This window comes from Nicotiana tabacum, chromosome 23, assembly GCF_000715075.1.
Source record: "Nicotiana tabacum cultivar K326 chromosome 23, ASM71507v2, whole genome shotgun sequence".
NCBI classification, from domain to species: Eukaryota; Viridiplantae; Streptophyta; class Magnoliopsida; order Solanales; family Solanaceae; genus Nicotiana; species Nicotiana tabacum.
The window spans coordinates 76,866,827-76,892,899 of NC_134102.1; the positions used below are offsets into that span (position 1 = coordinate 76,866,827).

General features: G+C 38.3%; 1 non-coding gene across 1 annotated transcript; it reads left to right on the forward strand.

The window, feature by feature from the left end:
* Positions 1 to 21,121: 21,121 nt before the first annotated feature.
* On the forward strand, positions 21,122 to 21,228 carry LOC142177811 (small nucleolar RNA R71). The gene has a single exon (XR_012706362.1). It is a non-coding gene; the product is annotated as a small nucleolar RNA R71 (small nucleolar RNA).
* The last annotated feature ends 4,845 nt before the right edge of the window (positions 21,229 to 26,073 follow it).

Genomic DNA, 26,073 nt, shown 5'->3' on the forward strand with positions numbered 1-26,073 from the left:
GATGACTTTCAAAATAAAACTCGGTGCTTTACTATTTTAAATGGTTATGGTATTTTTACTTTAATAGTTGGACTTTAAAATTATATTCATCCCCTTATTGATGTTTACTTTACTTAAATTGTTATCACGTTTTACTTTTAACAAAAGTAATATTTAATTCATTAATTTAACTGATGTTTTAGTTTGTTTCAACACGATATTCTTACTTCTTTTATTGGTTTGTAAACTAAACTCATATGATACTCTATTTGATATAACCTGTATTTATTTTACTTTATTTTATTTCTAAAATAAGCTCATTATCTCCTTTGACACCTTACTTTATTCCAGATTGTTATTATGGTTTACTGTGTTTAAATATACCCCTCGATAGTTCTAACTGATATTTGACACGGATGCAATGTACATGGTAGCACGTGGGCCTTTCCATGTGAAGGTGATTGTTATTGTGGGCACGAGTTGTTAGGCGTGAAGATTTGGGAATTTGACTCATGTTTTGTGGTTACGACGTGTGGTGCCTTATGGTAATTCTTATTGAAAATCCATACGTTGAGAACGATTTGAATAATTGGGATGTCATCTATTTTTCCTAATATTGAGTTCATTCATATCTTCTTTATGTTCTGCATATGTTGCTGCCTTATACCCCTTTGCGTTTTGGTGCTAATTGTGCTTCTATTACTCTCACTGTTGGCTGTAAATCAATAATCTTTCCGTTGTTAGTCTTACATTGATGTTCTTTCTATTATTAGCTTTATGTTATATCTTACACAGTTTCTACATCTAGCTTTATGGGTGTCTTGACCTGGCTTCGTCACTACTCTAGTCGGGTTAGGCTTGATATTTATTGGGTACTGTTGACGGCCAATTTTTACCATCCCTTTTAAATTTAATTTATTTATACTTTATAATTTACGATGAATGTTTTGAACGTATTTTCTATCGATAAATACTTATTTTACAAAATTAACTAGGTATTAGTAGTTTTGAAATTTCTAACTTATCATCAGTATTATGTAATTACAAATATACTCATCATTTTTAGACTATTAAAATAACTTTAAAAACACCACATAGGTTTTATAATTAATTGAACCAATTATTTCTCAATTTTAGTTAAATAGGTCACTATGTTAATAATTCGAAGTTTGTGTCATAATTTAGAAGATAATGTATTTCACAAATAATTACAATAATTTATAGTATTTTTGATAATTATAATTGTTTTACATTTTATTGAAAATTAATTAAGTTTAATTTGATCAATTTTTAGAAGTCTTAAAAACTAAAAGGCTACAATTGCAATTCCTTAATTAATTACACAATGGCCATTTATTAAATTAATCTCAGCCCAATGTGCAAGCCCATGTCCGAAAATACCTAGTCCAAACACCCCATCTCTTTCCATCTTGGAAATCTGGGCCACTCTCCTTAGACCAATCAGTGCTTACCACGTCACTCGCCTCTCTCACTCACTCACAAAGAAAGTATAATGAATCTGGACCATTGATCTATCTCATCAATGGTCCGTGTTTAATCTTTATTTCCTTATTATTTTTTAATTTTATCAAGACTTAATCTCAACCGTCTGATTAGAGAAATCCAACGCTCTTCAATTTTGGCATTTTAGCATTTTATAAAATCCTCATCTCCCTAAAAATCAGGGTCATTGATCAAATGATCCAACGACCCGAATCCAATCTCCCAATTTTAACTCTGAGACATCCCTAACCCTAAATCATTTGCTTCTAAGACCGGCCACCTCTCTTTCCCCTTTTGTCTCTCTTCTCTCAAACCTTCAATCATGTTAATCTCCGAAAACCTTGCACAAATCCATGCAAGGTTACAAATCGACCATGAAATCATGCATTTTTTTGTCTTCCACAGCCGCGAATCTTGTAGATTTCTTCCCTATTTCATCGTTCACTTTCAAAACACCTAAAATTTGGAACCCTAGCTTAAACATGAAGGTTGCAACTTCAAATCGTTCAAATACGCTTATGCTCCGTCAAATCGGAGCATATATGGAACTTCTTCATAGATTCATCAGGAGAATTCTATACCCATAGGTCAAACGCAGTGACCTCTGGGTTTTAGGATTTGTCTGTTGGTTTTTTGCCTTCAACGATCGATTCTTCCTCTCAGGTAAATCTCTTCATCGCTTTCCTTCTGTTTTCTGTCTGATTTCACCCTCCTTGCTATCATCATCCGTCTTTCATCATCTTCCACTACTGCATTTTGAATCTGTAAAACTCTAAGCAATTAATGGCACTATAAGTAGGGGCCCTTTAGTGTTCTCACCAACACATGAACCTAACACTAAAAACACCTATACAGTAGTCTAAGAGAGTAATTTTGAGATTAAAAAACTTAGGGTTCCTTACTACTTTCTTCTTTCATTTCTAAGTACTACCACTACTTCGAGCTTGAAGCTTCTAAGGACTTAAGCAACTAAGAGATATCCTCGTTTGGTCTGCTACCCTCAAAAAGGTCAGTACATTCCTATTTTCTTTCCCTTTAAACTATTGTTGGTTTTGTGAAGCTTATATGCATCTATCATTAAGTTATCTTCCATAAAAGTAGGACTTACTTATTCTGTTATAGTAAAGTGATAATTTTCAAAAGCTTAGGCATGACTACTTCAAACTTAGATACTAAGCTAGACTTATGTCTGAGTTAAACTTGTTCTGATACAATGCTTTCTTTACCTCTAATTTCCCCTTTTCATTGACATGTTTAACTTGATCATGTAATGTGCAAAGCTCCCCTGTCTGTATGTAGTCATAAATTCACTTGAAATGTCTGTGTGTAATCGATTGAATACTGTGTGGTCCCTATTTGATTTCATGTTCTTGGCTTAAAGTGCACTCAGTCCATTCCCTATTGTTAATTTGAAATTGAACTTGATCCTTAAGCCTTATGAGGTCCTTTGTTAATACTGTCTGAATATGATGACTTGTTTAAGGTTAATACTATTAGGAATATGACTCTGTTGAGTCCTTGGGGATCCCATGTTTTAATTTGTGGACTTGAAGTCATGTTAAGAGTTTAATCATGTTCCTGACATATTTAATAACCTTTATAAAAATGCAGCCATAACTGTTTTGTCAGAATTTTTACTGATGATCTTTAAAATTCTAAGTAGCGTTATTAATCCATGCATGTGTTAGTAACAAACTAGGCAGTTCACAGTTAATTTTTCGGGGCAGGAGTGTTTTCATCTCTTGTGTTGCTATAAATTATGTATTCCCCACTTTCTCTTTAAATGTGTTCTCCTTAATGATTTGCCCTTGTAACAATATGGGACTTTATTTCTTTCCTATATGTGTTCTAAAGTCAGAGCATTAAGTTTACCTGATATATATCCCCTTATTTGATGTCAAAAGTACTCTTTTTATTCTTGTATTAGGAAGGAAGGTATATTTTTGTGGTAGGGATGTTGTAGCATTTAGTTCACATTGAAAGTGCCTCATTCGCATTTAAAACCATAAGAAAAATATGTTGTTATTGGTTAAGGGTATTTGCGAGTGGAGTTTAACTTTTGGTTGGGCTGCCTTTAACGGCACAAGCATTGCTTGGGCCTTGAGTCCCTTGGATACTTTGAAGTGTCAGAAGATTCAAAAAGGGCATTGACCTTGAGTAGAACTTCCTCCTTAGCCCTTAATTCATTAACACTTTTGGTTTAGGGGGTTTAGTGTTTAATGATAACGAAAGATTTTCAATGTAAATTATTTGCTATGTATGACTACCATATTAGTATAATTTCCCATAGTCTTTGAAATGTTGATATTTTCTTGTTCCAGTCGTTTATTTGTATATGTTTCAGATATGGTTGAATATGTTGAATATATGGAGCTTGTGTCTTATGACCTTCTTTCTGTTTTGTGCATCTACACATTTGCGCTTACGGAGTTCCTAAGGAACTCAGGTCCAAGTCCCAGCCTTGTTGCGTTTTTCTAGAGAGTCCAGCCATTTGTAGCCGTATCTCTCAATTGTTGGGCCTACCTTCTGGAGGCCAAATCATCATAGTCCAATCTTCATACCCTCATTTCCTTCGTTATTATTTATTGCTTTCTTAATCTAGTTTATTGCTTCGTTACTTTATCTACTGCCTTGTCACATTATCGTATTTTGTCATCATGTATTTAACACTCATATATTAGAACATGTCCTTTATCTCCATGCTTCAATATCATATGAGACATAGGTAAGCTTTAAATAATTTAAGATTTAAAAGGGAATTAGTTAGTATTTAATCTTCACTTCAGTAATTATAATTTACTCCTTTCATCTCTATGATCTGACTTGCTTTTCCATTTCCGTAAAAGATTTTTGAATCCTAGAACTCAGTACCAAAAAATAGCAGTCTCGTTTTAGAAAAAAGTGAATCTAATCTAAATTGCAAGTTACTATAATCAAAATTTTTGCAAAGAGTGAAGAGTTGTTGCCTTAAGGAATTTTTCAACAAAATGTCCTTTCTTTAAATCTTCGAACCAAGATATATCTTAGCTTCATTTCTCACAAACATCTTTTAGAATTACATGAATACCTATCTCCTAAATCAACTATTTACACGACTTAACCTCTTTTCACAAGTTTTGTCAAGTACATATTTCAAAACTCTTGAAATGCACCTTTAAACACCCTTTATAAACTCATACCCTTCTCAAGTCTTACATCCCTTTTTATATACCCTCCCTCAGATATATATAGTAAGCCATGTTTTTAATAGTAATTCAGCATAGTATAAATAACCGATCCCTTAAATTAGTCTATGTCCGCTGAAGCGATAATTCTCACGCAGGTGCTAGATCACTGGGAGAAGTTTTGCACTTGTTCAACCATTTTTGCTCAATTTCACTCCATTTGATCTAAACTATTTTCAAGACTCGCTGTACCTAAAAATCTAGCAATATACACCATAAATAAGCTCATTTTATAATTAAAGGACATTATCATCACATTTTTGGTTGATTATAAAATGAGGTATCTTACTTGTTTTATTTGCTCTTTATAATTATCGTGCTTATTGCTGTTACACCCTTGTCCGTTACTGCTTTATATACACTATCATCATATGTTTTCCTATCGAGTCTTGGATGTACACTATCATACATAATGGCACGCGAGGGTTGACTTTTGCACCTCTTCGAACCTTCTTTTCAAAACTCTCTAGTTTTAGAGAATGGATTTGTCAAGTCAACTGACATAACTTCTCGCAATCTTAAGTCCGATTCAAAAGTAGAAAACACTCTACTTTAGTAAAATAGGTCATACTGCATTAACCTTAGGTGAGTCGGTCCTTGGCACCGATACACAATTAGGAAAGCCACCCTAGTGTCAATGGGTCATGCACCCAACGACATGACTTCTATGAAAAGACAAACAAACTTGACAAGACACTCAAAGATCCTAAGCAAACACTTACCCGAATATCCTTATTTTACCCACCTCATAGAAATGAAAATCAACCGAAACATCCCTAAGTTTGTCATGGTAATGGGAGCCCCACATAAAATAAAAAAGTGGTGAAAGAATATTCATCGGGAACACGGAGATGATGTTCGGATGCACCTGGGGGCATTAATTGCATTGCTGCACATACGAGCAGACATGGTGCTCACTTGCTTGTTCATCAAATTTTGAGATCTGGCTAAGGTGGTATTAAAATTTGTCGCCTATGAGTTATTACCAACATTGGAAGAAGTCACAAGTTTCACGGAGCTTCCATTCAATGGAAGAAATCCAGTATTGCCAGTTATTATGACCGGTTACAGGTTCTTGAATGCCTTAGGCCTCGCCAACATTAGGAGCCTCAGAAGTACCGAGGACGGAGGGGTGAGCCTCGACCAATTGTTCGACAAATTTAGGCACCGTGAAAGCTACGAATGGTATCTCTTGGGCATGCTTTCATTTCATTTGTTGTTATTTTGAATATTTTAACATTTTGCTCATGCAACTTTGAGCGTGATCATAGTTTAGCTAATCACTCTCAAGCAAGGATTACTTTATATTTCAGTGCAAAGATCTCCCAACAAGCGGAGATGCACTTTTACGAACCAAGCTCTCCCGACAGACAGAGACATTTCTCAGTGCAAAGCTCTCCCGCCAAGTGGTGACGCACTTTAAAAATTAAGCTCTCCTAACAAGCAGAGATAATTTTTAAATGCTCCAACAGTTGTGGAACGGTACACAACCCAGCTAATAATCGAGTCAGATTCAAGTATCTCATCATCCCAATCCTGAATAACGGCTTGTCGGCACCCATGCATCATCATTACTGCATCATTTACATAACATCTTAATATAATTTGCATTGTAATATATGGGTATTTGTGTATTTCATTTTGCAGGAACAAACATCGCAGCGTGGAACATTTTCTTAGCAGCAGACCAAACTACAATGCTATGGGGACAACCAACCATTAGCGGGCCTAAGAACCAAGCTCAAAAACGGTTAGTGAAACTCAAAAAATTCAAATCCTTCAAATCAAGCCGTTAAATTCATGCTATCATAAGTGTCCAATCCTCTGTCTCGTTGTATCTTCATAATACGATACTAGGGCAATTCATGTGAGTGCCGCTTCCCTAAAATCTTGACTCCAGAACTGCATGAGGCCTGATCGTTGTTAAGCTCGAGGTATGGAAGTAATTCAAAGCCAGATTTCAGCCCTAACTTCCCAACAACCTCCCAGAAGCTTCCCTAAATCCCAATCATGCAATTCATAATCTTCGTGCCATTCCTGCAATGTATGCCTAAAGTCGGGACAAAATTGGCTTTGGTTCAATTTATTTGCCTGAAAACTCTATCATCGTCTCTGGTCAAAGAGGGGCAGCTGTTGACGGCCAGTTTTGACCCTCTCTTTAATAATTAATTAATTTATACTTAATAATTTACGATAAATGTTTTGAAAGTATTTTCTATTGATAAGTACTTATTTTACAAAATTAACTAGGTATTAGTATTTTTGCAATTAATAACATAGTGTCAGTATTATGTAACTACAAATATACTTATCATTTTTAGACAATTAAAATAACTTTTAAAATACACCACATAGGTTTTATAATTAATTTAACGAATTATTTCTCAATTTTAGTTAAATAGGTCGCTATGTTAATAATTCAAAGTCAGTGTCATAATTTTGAAGATAAAGTATTTTACAAATAATTACAATAATTAGTAGTATATATGATAATTATAATATTTTTACATTTTATTGGAAATTAATTAATTTTAAAAAGGGTTAAAAACTAAAAGGCTACAATGGAAATTCTTTAATTGATTACACAATGCCCATTTATTAAATTAATCTCAGCCCAATGTACAAGCCTATGTCCAAAAATACCACTCTAAACACCCCATCTCTTTCCATCTTGGCAATTCGGGCCACTCTCCCTAAACCAATCAGCGTTTTCCACGTCACTTGCCTCTCTCACTCACTCACAAAGAAAGCATAAGGAATCAAGACTTAATCTCAACCGTCTGAATAAATAAACCCAACGGTCGTCGATTATAGAATTTTAGCATTTTATAAAATCCTCCTCTCCCTAAAAATCAGGGTCGTTGATCTAATGATCCAACGGCCTGAATCCAATCTCCCAATTTTAACTCTGAGACACCTCTAACCCTAAATAATTTTCTTCAGATACCGACCGGCTCTCTTTCCCCTTTCGTCTCTCTTCTCTCAAACCTGCAATCATGTCTATCTCCGAAAACCATGCACAAATCCGTGCAAGATCACAAATCGACCATGAAATCATGCTTTTTTGTCTTCCACCACCGCGAATCTGCCAAATGCTTCCCTGTTTTTTCATTCAATTTCAAAATGCCTAAAATGTGGAACCCTAGCTTAAGGGTGCAATTTCAAATCATTGAAATCTGTTTATGCTCTGTCAAATCATAGCATGCATAGAGCTTCTTCATAGATTTACCATGAGAATTGTATACCCAGAGGTCAAACACAGTGACCTCTGGGTTTTAGGATCTGTCTGTTGGTTCTCTGCCTTCAGTTTCAGTCTCAGGTAAATCACTTCATCATTTTCCTTCAGTTTCAGTCTGATTTCACCCTCCTTGCTATCGTCATCCATCTTTCGTCATCTTCCACTACTTAATTTTGAATCTGTGAAACCCTAAGATATTATTGGGACTATAAATAGGGGCCTTTAATATCCTCACCAATACACGAACCTAACACTAAAAAACACCTATACATTAGTCATAGAACAAGCCATGATCATGTTTGGTTACAATAACTGATAATTGTTGTTAAGATGAACTTGGTTGTCTCATGATTGATTGAAATCTCCAGTTACATGTTTAATTCAAACTCACTTGGTGTAGTACTTCCCAGACTTTAATATCTTTAACCTACTATTGGTTTTATGCAGCTTATATGTATCTATCATTAAGTTATCTTCCATAAAAGTAGGACTTAATTATTCTGTTATAGTCGAGTGATAATTTTCAAAAGCTGAAGCATTACTACTTCACACTTAGATACTAAGCTAGACTTATGTCTAAGTTAAACTTGTTTTGATACAATGCTTTCTTTACCTGTAATTCCCCCTCTTCATTGACATGTTTAACTTCATCCTGTAATGTGCAAAGCTCCCCTATCTGTGTGAAGTCATAACTTCACTTCAAATGTGTGTGTGTAATTGACTGAATATTGTATGGTCCTTGTTTGACTTCATGTTCTTGTCTTAAAGTGTACTCAGTCCTTTCCCTATTGTTAATTTGAAATTGAACTTGATCCTTAAACCTTATGAGGTCCTTTGTTTATACTGCCTGAAAATGATGACTTGTTTAAGGTCAAGACTATTAGCAATACGACTCTGTTGATTCCTTAGGGATCCCAAGTTTAAATCTGTAGACTTGTAGTCATGTTAAGAGTTTAATAATGTTCCTCACATCTTTGATAACCTCTGTAAAAATGGTCAGCCATAACTGTTTTGTCTGAATCTTTATTGATGATATTTAAAGTTCTAAGTAGTGTTATTACTCCCTGCATGTGTTATTAACAAACTAGGCAGTTCACGTTTAGATTGCTAGAGCAGGGGTGTCTGCATCTCTTGTGTTGTGTTCCCCACTTTCTCTTTGAATATGTTTTCCTTAATGATTTTCCCTTGTAATAGTATGAGACTTTTGTTTCTCTCCTATATGTATTCTAAAGTCAGACCTTTAAATTTACCTGATATATATCCCCTTATTTGATGTCAAAAGTAGTTTGTGTGTTCTTATATTAGGAAGGAAAGTATATTTTTGTAGTAGGGATGTTGTAGCATTTAATTTACATTGAAAATGCTTCATTGACATTAACCCATAAGGAAAACATATTTTTAGTGATTAACTTTAGGTTGTGATGCCCACCCCAGTACAAGCATTTTCCCGGGCCTTGAGTCCCTTGGGAACTTTGAAGTGTCAGGGGATTCAAAGGGGGTATTGACCTTGAGTAGAATGTAACGCCCAGACCTCGGGGAGCGCCGTGGAGCACAACCGGCGCTCAACTGAGTTAACCCGGCCAAGCAAGCATGTATAATGCCTTCTACCCAAACTAACTCATGAATAAAGAGAAGGTATATTTCATTAATTAGACAATGAGGGGTCATGTGAAAAATACCAGTCCATTATTATTACTTATGTCACGACCCAATTTTTTCTATAGGCCGTGATGGCGCCCGACGCTACCTCTAGGAAAGCCAACAGTGAACTAACTCTGTGATCTTTTCTTTTAGAAATTTGAAATAGTTGATTTTTAATTATTCCGAATCCAAGAAGTGATAGAGTTAGTAAAATGAGAAGGTAAACAATTTTAAAAGTAATGGTATGAAATAATTACTCAAAAACCAACAAGTGTCATGTAGCATAAATCTCCAAGACCTGGTTTCACAAGTGTATGGGATACTAGTAAAATATACAAAAGAGTACTACACTACTGTCTAAAATGAAATAGATAGAAAATAAAGCAAAAGAAATATTTCGGCTACTGCGGAACGGGATCGGAAGGCAGCTCACCACTAAGTCTCGTAGTAATCAAGGATGCGCGTCGGACTGATATCCAGATGCACCTGCCTTAGATCTTGCACGATTAGTGCAGAAGTGTAGCGTGAGTACATAAACAACATATACCCCGTAAGTATCTAGTCTTACCTCTAAGAAGTAGTGACGAGGGGTCAACTCCGATACTTAATATGGTCTAACAATAAAATAGTGGAATTATAACTAAGCATGGACTATATAAATACAATTGAAAACGCAATAACAAGAATAAATGAACAATCCTTTTACTAATAGTAAGTCCCAATTAATTTCTATCATTTAACAAATTAATCTCTCAAGCCAATGAAAAAATATCAATTACAGTTGGGCTTCAAGAATTACTACGCACAAATTATGCCGAGGTCGTACGGCCTGATCCAACATACAAATATATAAATTGTGTACTACCAAGGGTCGAACGACATGAACCATAGATGTATCTATCCTATTACCGAGGTGTTCGGCCCGCTCCACAAGAAGAGAAAATACTTTATAAATAACCGATTCAAAGATTATTAAGAGGTAATATTCAAGGAAACATCAATTCTCATTAACGGTCAAGTAACCCGTCCAAAACTCAAGTAAATGAAATTAGACCTTTTACATTTCCTTTACCAAGTTCTGATATGATTTAAGCATTTAAATTAGCAAGTAGTATGCAAATATCGCAAGTGTCACGTGATTTGGGTCCTAAACTACCCGGTGATAAGCACAAATAGTAACTACGTACAAACTCTCATCACCTCGTGCATACATAGCCCCCACAAATTGGAGCACTTATTAAGTCAATTCACCTATGGGGTTAATTTCCTCTTACAAGGTTAGAAAAGAGACTTACCTCGTCTCAAAGAGACTTAAACCCTCAACCCGCTGCCAAACGACTCAAAATTAGTCAAATATTATATAAGATAGTCAAAACATATTTAAAAGTTCATATCCTAACTATTCAAATTGAAGAATTCCTAAAATTTACCCCGGACCCACGTGCCCGGATTCCGAAAATTTTTAAAGAAAGTTGTTACCCATATCCTCATGAACTCAAATATATGAGTTTAACCCTATTCCATAATTATTTTCATGGTTAAATCCCATTTTTATCAAAACCCTAGGGTTTCCTCAAAAATCCCATAAATTCAACCATTTTCCATGTTAAATCTACTTATGCTTCATGTATTTTGCTAAAGAATCAATAAGTATCACTTACCTCTTGATGTTTATGGAACCCCCCTCACAAATGCTCTCAAAATCATCCAAGACCAAGTGGGAAATGAGGGAAATAAAGATAAGTCCCGCATTAAAAGTTGTTGCACATGTCATAGATGTCGCATTTGCGACACCTAGTTCGCAAATGCGAAGTCGCAAAAGTGACAAAATCTTCGCAAATGCGTAGCTGAGCCCCCCACTGTCAAGGTCGCAAATGCGACTGTCGCGACCCAAAATTCCACTCGTCGTGATAGCACCTAACCCAACCCGTTAGGTAAGCCAATTTCTAACTATCCAATGCCAATGAAATTAATTAAAAGAAAATATCTAAAACCAATACATCTCCCCAAGAACTGGTAGTACAAATCATGAGCTTCTAAGAATAGAGTATACAAAGCGGAAATAAAATAAATACATAGTCTGTTTGAATAATAAATAAATAGAGCTTTAATAAATCTAAGGCTACCCTGAACAAGAGGCAGCTACAACCAGAACGTAGGTACATCTTCATATCCTGCAACCATCGAGCACATCAACAACAACAGCCAACATCTGCACGCAATGTGCAAAAGTGTAGTATCAGTACAACCGACCCCATGTACTGAGTAAGTAACAAACCTAGCCGTAGGTTGAAAGTAGTGACGAGCTTCCACCAAGGTCGGGTCCAAAACCAATAGTCTACAATAATCCATAACAACATAAAGCAAATAATACCAGAAGTAACTCGGGGATAAAATACTCAGCCAAATAATGATTTAAAAAATATATATAGTAGTTCTTTCTTTCAAATACATCTAAAAAACCCAAATCATTTGCCGAAGTTGCCAATAATATAAATAGTTTGAAAACAATAAATTTCTCCAAAAATCTTCTCAATAATAAATAATATGTTTTATTTTCCTTCCGGATAACTCATGTAAAACAAAGGCATCACTATGCCCATCTGTGAAAAATGTGTGAGAAATCATGAATGATGTGACGAAAAATACATCTCTATGCTTGTATGTCATGTGTGCATGTCAATGCGATGCAATTGAGTGATAAAATCATAAATAGCCCCTTGGGCAGAACATCACTCATATACAGCCCCTCGGGCAAACCTCACAGTCATTCGTGCCACTCAGGCATACCTCACAATCACTCTGCCACTCGGGCATACCTCACAATCACTTATGCCTCCCAGTCAGTCGGCACTCGCACTCAGTAGGTACCTGCGCTCACTGGGGGTGTGTACAGACTCCAAAGGGGCTCCTACAACCCGATAGCTATAATCTGCACTGACAACTCAGGTGTTGCACGGAAAAATCACGTGCTATAATAATAAAGTATGCTGCAGGCGGGGGGCCTTGATCCACACTCATCCTCACAATCAGGCCCTCAGCCGATATCAAACATGCTGCGGCGTGTAGCCCGATCCCATAAACATGCAACATGTTGAGGCATGCAGCCCGATCCCAAAAATATGCAACATAAATTAGGCCCCTGTCCTTACTCAGTCATAAACCTCTCAAGCCACTCGGGTATTTCAGTAAAACAGGGCATTCGGCCTAAAACATTTATATGCATCAAAATAGAGTCATAAAACTGAGTTATGATATGCAATGAAATGAATATGACTGAGTATGAATTTTCAATTTAACACAATAATTCACAGCAATATGACCTCTGCGGGTCCCAATAATACTGGCACATAGCCTCAACATGATTTTTAATATTCTTTTCAGCTCAATTTCTTTAACACATAAAACCGCATGGAAAAATGCCAAGGTTATTTAACTATGAAATTCCACAGTAACAATTATGTCACAATTTCTATACTGCACGCCCACACGCCCATCACCTAGCATGTGTGTCCCCTCCCAACAATTCACAAAATACATATATTCAGGGTGCATACCCTCAACTCCAAGATTAGAAGAGCTACTTACCTCGAACAAGCAAAATCCAATGTCGAGCAAGCTAAGCAATGCTTCAGAAATTCCATTCTATGCATATGGACTTCCAAACGGCTAGAATCTAGTCACAATTAATTTGATTCAGCACACAAAAGATATTGGAATTAATTCTATATCAAAATACTAATACAACGACAAAATATTCGCAAATACGAAGTCGCAAATGCGACAAGAAGGTCGCAAATGCAAAGGCTGGCCATTTCTGCCTTGGTCGCAAATGCGAAGAAGGGCAGTTCGCAAAAGCGGCAGAAACTTCGCAATTGCAAATTCCACAGTGCCTTCCTATCTTCGCAAATGCGACAGGTACTTTGCAAATGCGAGGTCGCAATTGAGATCAAATCTTTGCATTTGTGAAACCCCCAACACCAGCCCAGAAACCAGAAAAAACACTAAAGTCGTTCCACCCTTCTAAACGGGTGTGAATCTCACCCGAGCCCTCGGGGCTCCATACCAAATGTCCAAACAAGTCTAAAAACATAATACGAATTCACTCGCGCGATCAAATCAACTCATGGATTAATTCATGAAATTCAAAAACTCAAAAACTTCTAAAAATACTTCGCGCGTCTGATCCCTATCAAATCAACTCGACATTATGCCAAATTTTTTGGGCAAGTTATAAATGACATTACTAAACTAATACCGGTCTTTGAATCCCATTTGGACCTCGATAACACCAAAACCTACTCCAAACCATGTTTAAAGAACTTTAAAACCTTCAATGAGTGACCTTTCACTATTAGGCGTCGAAATGCTCCGAGGTCATCCAAAACCCGGTCCGAACATACGCCCAAGTCTGAAATCATCATACAAACCTGTTGGAACCGTCAAATCTTGATTCCAAGGTTGTTTACTCAAAATGTTGACCGAAGTCAAACTTAGCCTTTTTAGGTCAACTTAAGGAACCAAGTGTTCCGATTTCAACCCGAACCCTTCCAAATCCCGAACTGACTATCCCCACAAGTCATAAAATTGTAAAAACACATATTTGGAGCCTTATTTAGGGGAACAAGGTTCTAAAAAGCAAAACAATCGGTCGGTTTGTTACATTCTCCACCTCTTAAACAAACGTTCGTCCTGGAACGGGCCTAGAATCATACCTGCATGTCCTTCTTAGACTCCAAAGTCACCTCCTCGACTGGTTGGCCCCTTCACTGAACCTTTACCTCGAAAATCCTCTGGGACCTCAACTGCGAACATGCCTGTCAACAATGGCAATTGGCTCATCCTCATATCCCAGGCTCTCATCTAACTGTATCGTGATGAAGTCTAACACATGTGACTTGTCGGCATGATACCCTTGGAGTATAGACACGTGAAAAATTGAATGAACACCCGATAGACTGGGAGGTAAAGCAAGCTCATAAGCAACCTCCCAAACTCGTCTCAACACCTCAAAGGGTCCTTTGAGAACCTTCTCGCCCACCATAAATGATAAATCATGCTCCTTCTGATCCAGGTAACTTTTCTGTCTGGACTATGGAAGTCGCTCTTGAATCAAATTTACCTTTTCCAAGGCATTCTTCACCAGATTAGTACCATATAACTTAGCCTCGCCGGGCTCAAACCATCCGATGGGGGAACAACATCGCTGACCATATAAAGCCTCAAATGGAGTCATCTCGATGTTGGACTGATAAATGTTGTTGTAAGCAAACTCAGCCAAAGGAAAGAATCGATCCCACAGCCCTTCAACGTCAATCACACATGCTCTAAGCATGTCCTCCAAGATTTGAATTGTCCGCTCAAACTACCCGTCGGTCTGTGGATGACAAGTTGTGCTGACCTCTACACAGGTCCCCAAGTCACTCTGTATTGCCCTCCAGAAATGTGAGTAAACTGAGGGCCTCTATCTGATATGATGGAAACAAGTACTCTATGCAACCAAACTATCTCATGAATATAAATTTGGGCAAACCAATCTGAAGTATACGTGATCACCACCGGAATGAAGTGTGCCGACTTGGTCGACCTGTCAACAATGACTCAAACTGCATCAAACATCTGCAAGGTCCACGGCAACCCAACTACGAAGTCCATAGTAATGCTCTCCCATTTCCACTCAGGTATAGTCCTCTGCTGGAGTAGGCCACCTGGTCTCTGATGCTCATACTTAACTTGCTGGAAATTTAAACACCTCGCAACATACTCAACTATGTCCTTCTTCATCCGCAGTCACCAATAATGCTGCCTCAGGTCACGATACATTTTCGTGGCACCTGGATGAATAGAATACCGAGAACTGTGTGCCTCCTCTAGAATCTTCTCCCTCAAGTCATCAACATTAGGAACACATAGGTGACCTGGAGTCGCAGAACACCATCCTCACCTATAGTAACCTCCTTGGCACCACCATGTAGCACCGTCTCTCTAAAAACCTTGATTTGCTCCAAAAGTGAAGACTATGTAACGATGCATGCAAGAACTCGGTTGGGGTCTAAAATATCCAACCTCACAAGTCTGTTAACCAAGGACTGAATGTCCAAAGCTAATGGCTTCTCCTTTGCTGAAATGAATGCCAAGCTACCCATACTCTTCGTCTTTCTGTCAAGGCATCCACAACTACATTCGCCTTTCCGGATGATAAAGAATAATAATATCATAGTCCTTTAGTAACTCAAGCCACTTGCGCTGCCTCAAATTGAAATCCCTTTGCTTGAACAAATGCTGTAAGTTGTGATGATCAGTGTAAGCCTCACAGGATACCCAATAAAGATAATGCCTCCAGATTTTAAGAGCATGAACGATAGCCGCCAACTCCAAATAGTGTACAGGATAATTCGTCTCATGGGGCTTCAGCTGACGTAAAGCATATACATTAACTCGCCCCTCCTGCATCAATACACAACCCAAACCAACGCGTGAAGCGTCGCTATATACATTATACATCCCTGAACCGGAAGGCAACACTAGAACTGGTGCCAGGGTCAAAGTTGTCTTGAGCTTCTGGATGCTCGCCTCACAATCATCGGACAAACGGAATGAAGCACCCTTCTGAGTCAATCTAGTCAAAGGTTTTGCATTAGATGATAAGCCGTCCACAAACCGGCGATAATAACCTACTAACCCCTAGAAGCTCATGATCATTCGCCGTAGTAGGATGAGGCCAATTCTGAGCTGCCTAAATCTTCTTGGGATCCACCTTAATACACTCGCCTGATACAACATTCCCCAAGAATGCTATAGAATCTAGCCAAAACTCACACTTGGAGAACTTAGCATATAACTTATGTTCCTGCAAGGTCTGAAGCACCACTCTCAAATGTTGCTTGTGCTCCTCCATGCTGCGCGAGTAGATCAAAATGTCATCAATGAAGACAATGACAAACAAATCAATATATGGCCTAAACACCCTGTTCATCAAATCCATAAACGCCTCTAGGGTGTTAGTCAGACCAAAGGACATCACTAGAAACTCATAATGGCCATATCTAGTCCGGTAAGTAGTCTTCAGAACATCCGAATCCCGAATCTTCAAGTGATGATACCCCGATCTCAAGTCAATCTTAGAGAACACTCTGGACCCTAGAACTGGTCGAACAAATCATCAATCCGCGGCAACGATTACTTGTTCTTAATGTTAACTTTGTTCAACTGGAGGTTATCAATGCACATTCACAGAGTCCCATCTGCCGAACTCCTTTGCTAGCAACTCCTCAGGTTGTTCCTTCAAATCCTTTAACTCTTTTGGAGCCATACGGTATGGTGGGATTGATATAGTTTGGCTACCTGGAGCCAAATAAATGCAAAAATCGATATCACGATCTGATGGCATGCTTGGACGATCGGAAGGAAACACATCGGAGAACTCCCGGACTACGAGTACTGAATCAATCGCCAGAGTCTCTGTGGTAGTATGCCGAACATAGGATAGATAAGACAAATAACCCCTCTCGACCATATGTCGAGCCTTCATAAAAGAGATGATCTGACTAGGTGTGCTAACAGACGAACCCTTCCACTCCAACCTAGGCCACTCTGGCATCGCCAAGGTAACAGTCATGGCATGTCAATCAAGGATGGCGTAATATGGAGATAACCTGTCCATGCTCAGGATGACCTCAAAGTTGGTCAAATCTTCGCATTTGCGAGACCTGCAACACCAGCCCAGAAACCAGGAAAAAGAACAGAAGTCCTTCCACCCCTCCGAATGTGTCCGACACTCACCCGAGCCCTCGAGTCTCCACACTAAATGTCCACACAAGTCTAAAAACATAATACGAACTCGCTCGCATGATTGAAACACTGAAATAACATCTAAAATAACGAATCAGATGCCAAAATGCATGGATTAACTCATGAAACTCAAAAACTTCTAAACATACTTCCTCGCGTCCGATTCCTATCAAATCAACTTGCAATGATGCCAAATTTTACGTGCAAGTCATAAATGATATTATGGAACTATTCTCGGTCTAGGAATGCCAATTTGACCTTGATAACAGAAAAATCTATTCCAAACCAAATTTAAAGAACGTTAACACCTTCAAAGAGCCAACGTTCACTATTAGGCGTCAAAAATGCTCCCGGATCATCCAAAACCCGATCCGAACATACCCCCAAGTCTAAAATCATCATACGAACCTATTAGAACCATCAAATACCGATTCCTAGGTCATTTATCCAAAATGTTGACCTAAGGCAAACTTAGCCTTTTAAAGCCAACTTAGGGAACCAAGTATTCTGATATCACCCCGAACCCTTCCAAATCCCTAACTAACAATCTACGTAAGTCATAAAACATAAAAAGCACATATGAGGAGCCTTATTAAGGAGAATGGGGTTCTAATAAGCAAAATGACCTGTCGGAACGTTACAAGTTACGTTATTAACAAGTTTCAAAATACATACATTTTCATAGTTTGATGTGGAACATGTGTTACAAATACAACATCATTAGTTTGACTTTCCCAAAACAAAGCTACAGCCCAGACTATGTCTACAGAGCCTCTAATAGATACAAAAGAGTAGCATGATGGTGCCGGCAACAAGGATTCGGCTACACCTCAAAACAATATATACAAGACCTCTAAATAAAATGGGGCTCACAAAGTCAGTTGGGGAGAGGGTGTAGTGCAATTACTAATCAATACCGCTTGCTGTGGAACCACCTGCATCCATTAAAGATGCAGCTCCCCCGTCAAATGGGGACGTTAGTACATATGAAATAGTACTAGTATGTAAAACTAAAAACCCTCTCAATAGAACTAGTAACAGTAAAAGGAGAAGGAAACATGAAATCAATGAGAGCCTCAAACAGTATCAAGGTGTCAAGTTAGGAGAAAGATAAATTTTAAGTAAGCTACAATATTTTTTAGTTAGGAGATCTTTAGTACCGATACACCACCGTGCTTTTAGCACGGAGTCCGATCACAGCCCGATCGGCTTAGCACCCCACACTTCAACTTTTACAAAGTTCATAACAAATTCAAGTGCTCAGGAGGGGTAAAATGTCCAAATAGATGGTCAATTAAAACAAATGGGTAAGGCTTGTAATGTGGTTGCCAAAGAAATCCATGATTACAGACTCAACAAGGGTTAACTAAGATACATGACAATTAGGTGGGTGAAAGCATATAACTGGCTCAAGAAAGAAATGCCTATATCACTTCCAAGACTAAATAAAACTACTATTTCGCTTTGCAATGGCGCGGGGCAAGTTCAAGACATCAAATGCAGGGCACAGAAAAAGTCAAGATAATACAATTTTAAGGTACTTATGCAAGAGTCAATAACTGAGCCTAAGCATCACGACTAAAGCACTCACTATTCTCAAGGTATAATAAAGTTAAGAGATATTGCATTCCATTCAAATCATAGCACAAAGTTTCCTACTCCTAGCAAAAATAAGAACTAACTACACCCGATTCAAACAAAACACTTGGAAAAATATCGCGGCACAATGAAACCCAAGGGGGACTTGTTACACTACCTACAAAAGAAATTTTTTTTTGTCTTTCTCCTTCGACTTTAATCTCTCAAGAAACTTGTCAATGCTATCCATCGTCGGGCAAAATCAAAAATTTTAAAAATTTTAATCTTTTTCTAACTACTATAACTAACAAAAAGAAAACACATATACAACATACATACAAATATACCCCACCCCACACTTTAAGTTGTGGCATGTCACCATGACACACAATTAAAAAGCATAAGGTAAAGGAAACTTTTCTGAACATCTAGTCGGGGTCTGAGTTGAATTCGGGCTCCATTCCTTATGCCCGAACTAATGCACACATCCATGCAGACAACTTCTTATCAGCATTTCTCGGATATACGCCACACTTATATTTCTAACTCACTGCAGCCTTCTCTTTCGAGCCCTTCACTTTCCACTCAACACTCGCACCTGGTTTTTCTCTTTGCACCCTTTTTTCTACATTTATCTTGAAAGTCAAAGTCTCCTCACTCACTCTAAGTATGTGCTTCCTCTCTTGTATATGTAATATCGCTATGCCCGTCACCAAGAATGGTCTTCCTAAGATGAAGGGGGCCTCTGTGGTTTCCTCCATATTTACCACTATAAAATCCATAGGAAATACGAACTTATCCACCCGACTAAAACATCTTCCACTATTCCCTCGGGTATTAAAGTTGTTTGGTCTGCCAGCTTCAAAGATATTGGTGCAGACCTTATCTCTCCTTCTCTAGTTTCCTGTAAATAGATAGAGGCATTAAATTAAATAAGGCACTAGAATCACATAAATACTTATCAAATTTAATAGTTCCTAAAGAGCAAGGTATAGTAAAACTCCCCGGATCTTCACACTTTTGTGGGAGTTTATTTTGCAATATCACACTCCAATGCTCTGTGAGCTTGACCACAAAAGTCTCCTCTATATTCCTCTTCTTTGTAAGGATCTCCTTCAAGAATTTTGCATAAGAAGGCATTTTCGAGAGCACTTCTGTGAATTGTAAGTTTACATGAACTTGTTTTAGCATATCAAAAAATCTCTCAAACTGCTTGTCCAGCTTTTCTCTACATAGCTTTTGAGGGAAAGGTCGCGCAGACATATGCTTGCTCTCCACATGTTCCTCCCCTCTCAAAATTTCTTCCTTCTTCTTTTTCTCATCTTTCACCGGGCCTTTCTTCTTCTTATCATCGTCAATTTTCAGCTGCTCCCCACTTTCTTTTTCAACTATCACATCTTTCTAGATCGGGGTGGGATCTTTCAATACTTTCCCACTTCTCAATGTTAAAGCATTAACTGTTTCTTTGGAATTCTTTTCAGTATCAGCGATGAGAGTTCCTGGAACCCTCATAGATACTATTGTTGCACTCTGTCCCAATTGCTTCTCTAAATTTCGAATTGATGTCCTTGTACTTCAAATCTTTCATTAGTTTTCACAATGAAGGCTTTCATGAAATCTTCTAGACCAGGCTGATGGGTCTATTGAGGCTGAAACTACTGCCTCGCCTTATTCATAAAACTAGGAGCTCCTTGTCCCTGAAATTTGGGATTGTTTTGTTGCCATGCATTTGCGGTACCCCCAGATGAACTCAGTGAAAAATCGGGGAGCTTCTGACCCAGTGCGTTAAAATTATAGTTCCCATAGCATTCACTTCCTTAGTTGAGACTTGACACTCATTCATAGTGTGTCCTCTTCCACAAATATCACAGGCTGCGTGAGGCTCATTTTGTATCGAGGCTAAGGTCAACTTCCGTATTTCTTTAGCCATAGCATTAAGTTGTACCTGCACAGATGTATTAGCATCAACTTGGTGAACCCCAGTTGATCTTCTTCTTTCATAACTCTTAGAGGGCCACTGATTTGCATCTTCAGATCACTCATCAAGAATTGTAACTATCTCCTCTAGAGTCTTCTTATCAACGGGCCTCCAGCTATATTGCTCAATGTTCTATGCGAGGCCGGTGTCAATCCATACCAAAAGTCCTGGAGTTGCTTCTAGAGTTCAATTTTACTATGTTGACACTTTCGAACTATTTCCTTAAACCTCTCCCATGCATCGAAAACAGTTCCAGTCTCTTTATGGAAGAATTTATGGATTTCTCTTCTAAACTTGCCCATTTTAGCTGAGGAGAAATATTTATCAAGGAATGTTTTGGTCATCTCCTCCCATGTTCTAATCGATCCCGTGGGCAAGCTTCGAAGCCACTACTTTGCATTATCTTTGAGTGAAAAGGGAAATGCCCTTAAGTATACTGTATCTTGTGACACCCCATTGTATTGTAAGGTGTTCATAATCTCCTCGAAGTTGTTTAGACGTGTGTTTGGATCTTGTTTTGGCTTCCCTCTGAAGACATAGCAATTTTGAAGGGTTTGAAGCAACCCTTGCTTTAACTCAAAATTGTTTGCTGCAATTGGAGGTGGTCTAACACTTGACAATCCTTGATTGTAGACCGGTCTAGCATAATCGCCAAGTGGTATCCTAGGACTATGAGCTATATTTTCGAACTGGTCTGTAGCCAAGGGTTGATTATGAGAAATTTTCTGACCCCTCTCCTCTTCATAGATAATCTGTGCATCTCTCATAGCTTCTTCCTCAGCACTGTTTCCAGCCATGAGTTCTTTGGTTGAGGATTGCCCAACCTTGTCTGATGTCTCGGTAAGATTTCTTTCCTTCCTCAGTTGTTTTTCTATCTCTGGCTCGTATAGTAGCACATTTTTCGCAGAAACTCGAGTCATGCACCAATCTTAACCTGTAATCTGTGCACAATCAAAGAACTCCAAATGTAAAAAAGGAAAAATAAAATAAAAAGAAAACAAATACCTGAATTAGCACTACAAACAATTTCAAACACAATTGATTGTCAATCCCCGACAACGACGCCAAAATTGGAAAAGCGCAAAACACACACTTAAATTCTGCTCGCTAATCAAATATAGTATAGTATAATATCATATCCAAAGGGATTGGATTTAAATAGTATTCTCATAGTTTCTAGCTTGATTTCTATCCAAGTTGATCAATGACGAGCTCAAAACTAGCGTATAAACTTAGGCTCGCTAGTCGAATATAGTATAGAAAATATCGTATCCACATGGATTGGATTTAAACAGTGTTTTCGTAGCTTCTAGTCTTATTGCTATTCAAGATGATCAACAATTTTGAGTTGTGTAAATTAAAACTAAAATTAACTAAAATTCTAAACTATTGGCTAATGACAATCGTAACAAGAGTAAGTGAAGAAGATATCAATGGGAGAAAAATAGGGATTGATTGGATAGGTGCAAGATACTTGTTTGGGAATTAACTCTAGTTACTTCACTCTATGGTTCAAGTGAGTCTCTCGAATTCACTCAATTATTAGTTCGAACTTTCAGTAGAAACTCCTGTCTCGATTAAGTCTCAACCTCACAATCTAAGCTAAGTTAAGCTCAATGAAGATATGTAAGAATTCGTAGTGGTTTAATCTTTAGGAGAACCACATTCGATTATTCTCCTAACTATGTCTAAACAATAATTCAACTAGCCTCTTTCGATCACTGAGAAGAATCAAAGAATTCAACCAACAAGATAATGCAAAACATCACAAATTATGCCTCTTTCGATTACATAAACATGTGAATATATATGCTATAATAAAAACACCCAAAAACTATTCAATACATAAAACTAGAGTTAATATCCACAAACAATTCTCAAAACAACAAATCCATACATCCCTAAGGAAGAATTACTCAATAGACATGGAGTAATTCATCACAATTACGTTTACAGTAAAGAAAAACATAAAACAATCCAAACCCTTGTCTTGAGTTGGGATTGAATGATGGATTCCTTGTGCTCTTCCTTATTCAACTTCTCCTTAGACTCTTAGGTCTTAGATGTGTCAAAAGTCCTTAAAATACCGTTTTTCTATGTATATATACCATGTAGGGTCGGGCACAAACAAATACACCTTCTCATACGCGAAAAAGGACACTCTTGCGGAGTTTGACGTGCGCGGCCGCGCACCTGGATGTATGCCCCCCGAACTTGGCCGCACATTTTTCACACTGTTCTGCCCCATATGCGCGGTCAGTGCAGGGACGCGCAGTTGCCGCGTACTTTTCACCCTCTTCTATTGGGAATTTTGGAAAATACGTAAAACACAAAAGTTGTAGCCCTTTGAATTAGATTTCCAACAATATATTGTGGAGCTCAAACAGAGTTCCGAGCGAAAACATTATGTGCATTTGACTAGACACTACGCAGTATACCTGCTCGATTGTTCGTTCATTCTAAACTATCATCTGTTGATCCCCGAACATGATCCCGTCTTAATTCCTTACGTTTTTACTCAGACTTAAAATCTTCAAATCACTTGAATTCATTTCATAACATCTACATAGTTTGAAATCACTCCTACAGGGCATAAACACACACAATTAGTGCAAAACACTAGAGATTAAAGCTAAAACTCAACTAAAGTGCAGTAAATTGGAATAAAATAATCGACCAAAACGTGAGATTATATGGGTTCTGGTTTCCTTCTATGCAATCGCGAGGCTAGGTCCGAGATTGTGAAGGTACTTTGAGAGTTGTTGAATTTGTTTTCTTCGTGTTTGCATAGTGAGAGACGCGATCGCGAACTTTGTTAAGCTTTTGCTTCGCGAACGCGTAAAGTGGATCGCGTTCGCGTACAATGAAGTTGGGCAGCTGGGGTCACGTGAAGTTGTACTTCGCGATCGTGTGAGGATGTTCACACTTACATAGGTCTGTGTAACTGTAAATCGCATTAGCGTGGAGTTATCCGCGTTCGCGAAAGCCATTTTACGGGAAACTTTGTCTTGTTCTTCGCAATCGCGAGGGTCTTTCCGCGATCGCGAAGAGTAATCACTGGGTAGTAGTGTTAAATTTTTAAAATGAGGGTTTGAACCCATTTTTCATATTTTGAGCTAGAGATCTCAGATTTGGGCAGTTGTTAAATTTCAAAAATGAGGGTTTGAACCCATTTTTCATATTTTGAGCTGGAGATCTCGGAACTAGAGTAATCACTAGGCAGTAGTGTTTAATTCAGTGATGAAATTTCCAATTTGAGCTATGATAGCACAGTTTGCATATGCCTACATGTTAGCATGTCATTTATATTAGTCCAGGAGCATGAGAATTGTTATTCATTCATCACACACATGTATATTTGGTTAATTGCTCTTGTATGATATGTTCGACTGGAGGCATGTGACCATACCGGGTGGATTGTGATTTTGGCACGTGAGTTATCCATGCAATACATGAGTTGTCCATGCAGATCAATATATTGATGTTATTTGCACGTGAATTGTTCGTGCATCATGTGAGTTGTCCGTGCGGGTTCTATTATTAGCACGTGAGTTTTCTATGCAGCGTGTGGACACATATCAATCTCCCTAGGGCCTCCCTATCATGTTTCTCTCTTGATGGAATACACGCGGTTTTTGAAAATACTTATCAGTGGTTTGGAACATATATGAAAAATTGAGAGAATCGGGCTAGTATTGTGTCGACTTTGCATTTCCTTAATCATTTGTCTGATTCAACTTCTTTTCACCTATGCATTCCAAGATATTGTCGGAGTAGAATACTTGAGGCATGGTACATATGCACACACAGATGTTTTCTCATGAAACTTGATGAATTAGTACTTAATATTCTTTTGTGATAGTTTAAAAGATGGAACTACACAGGTGATAGCTAGTATCATTAATAATTTATGCTTCTCTTACATTATCATGTTTATTTATGATACTTATTGAGTTGGTTGTACTCATACTACACTATGTACTTCGTGAGCAGATTCAGGTACTTTCGGGCATGGAATTTGCTAGTGTTGGAGCTTACTCAGTTCAGAGTCTATCGAGGTAGTTGCTTGGCGTCCCCAGACCTCGACTATCCTCCTTTTCCTTTAGTTTCATTTTTACTGTTCTATCTTCCTAGACAGTGTCTCAAACCATGTCATTGTTTAGATGCTCATGTACTCAGTGACACCAAAAATTTGGAAAATTCTGTATTGAGTTGCAGTATTTTCATTCAGTATTTATGAGATTTTTCCTTCGAACTTATATTACTATGTTTTCCAAATTTAGAAATGCATAGGTTTATTGTGAATGTCGGCTTACCTAGTATTCTGATAAGCACCATCACGACATGTAAGATTTGGGTCGTGACAAGTTGGTATAAGAGCCTAGGTTATATTGGTCTCACAAGTTATGTGCATGTTTAGTAGAGTCTTGCGGATCAGTACGGAGACACATGTATGTATCTTCGAGAGGCTGCCGAACCCTTAGGAAAACCCTCACATTCGTGTATTCTCGTCGTATGATTGTTGATTCCGGGAACTAAACTTTTGTTATTCTATTCTCTCACTGATGTTGAGGACATGTGCTACCAGATCGGGTAGACGGCTACCAGTACCACCAGCTAGGGCCACGAGAGGCCAGGGCCGCGGGAGAGGCCGAGGTGCAGCTAGTACACCTGCTAGAGTAGCACCTATAGACCCACCAGTTACACCAGCTGAAGAGCAGATTCCAAATATGGTTGAGCCAGTGGGACCAGCTCAGGCACCAGTCGTGCCCTTCTTGAAGCTCTAGCCCAAATATTGATTGTTTGCACTAGCCTTGCTCAGGCGGTTTTATTTTAGGCCGAACCAGCCACTTCTTGTGCTGGGGGAGGTACTCAAACTCTCGCCACCCGTACTCCAGAGCAGGTAGCACAGGGACTTCAAACACCGGAGGTACTACCAGCCCAGCCGGTTGCAGTTGCTCAGGCTCAGGTGGGTACCATTATAAGGCATGAGGAGTAGAAGAGACTAGAGAGGTTTGGGAGGCTCAAGCCTCAAACATTCAGGGTGGCTAAGTCAGAGGATGCTCAGGACTTCTTGAATAGGTACCAGCGGATTCTTCACATGGCTGATATTTAGGAGACTAGTGCTGTCTCATTTACTA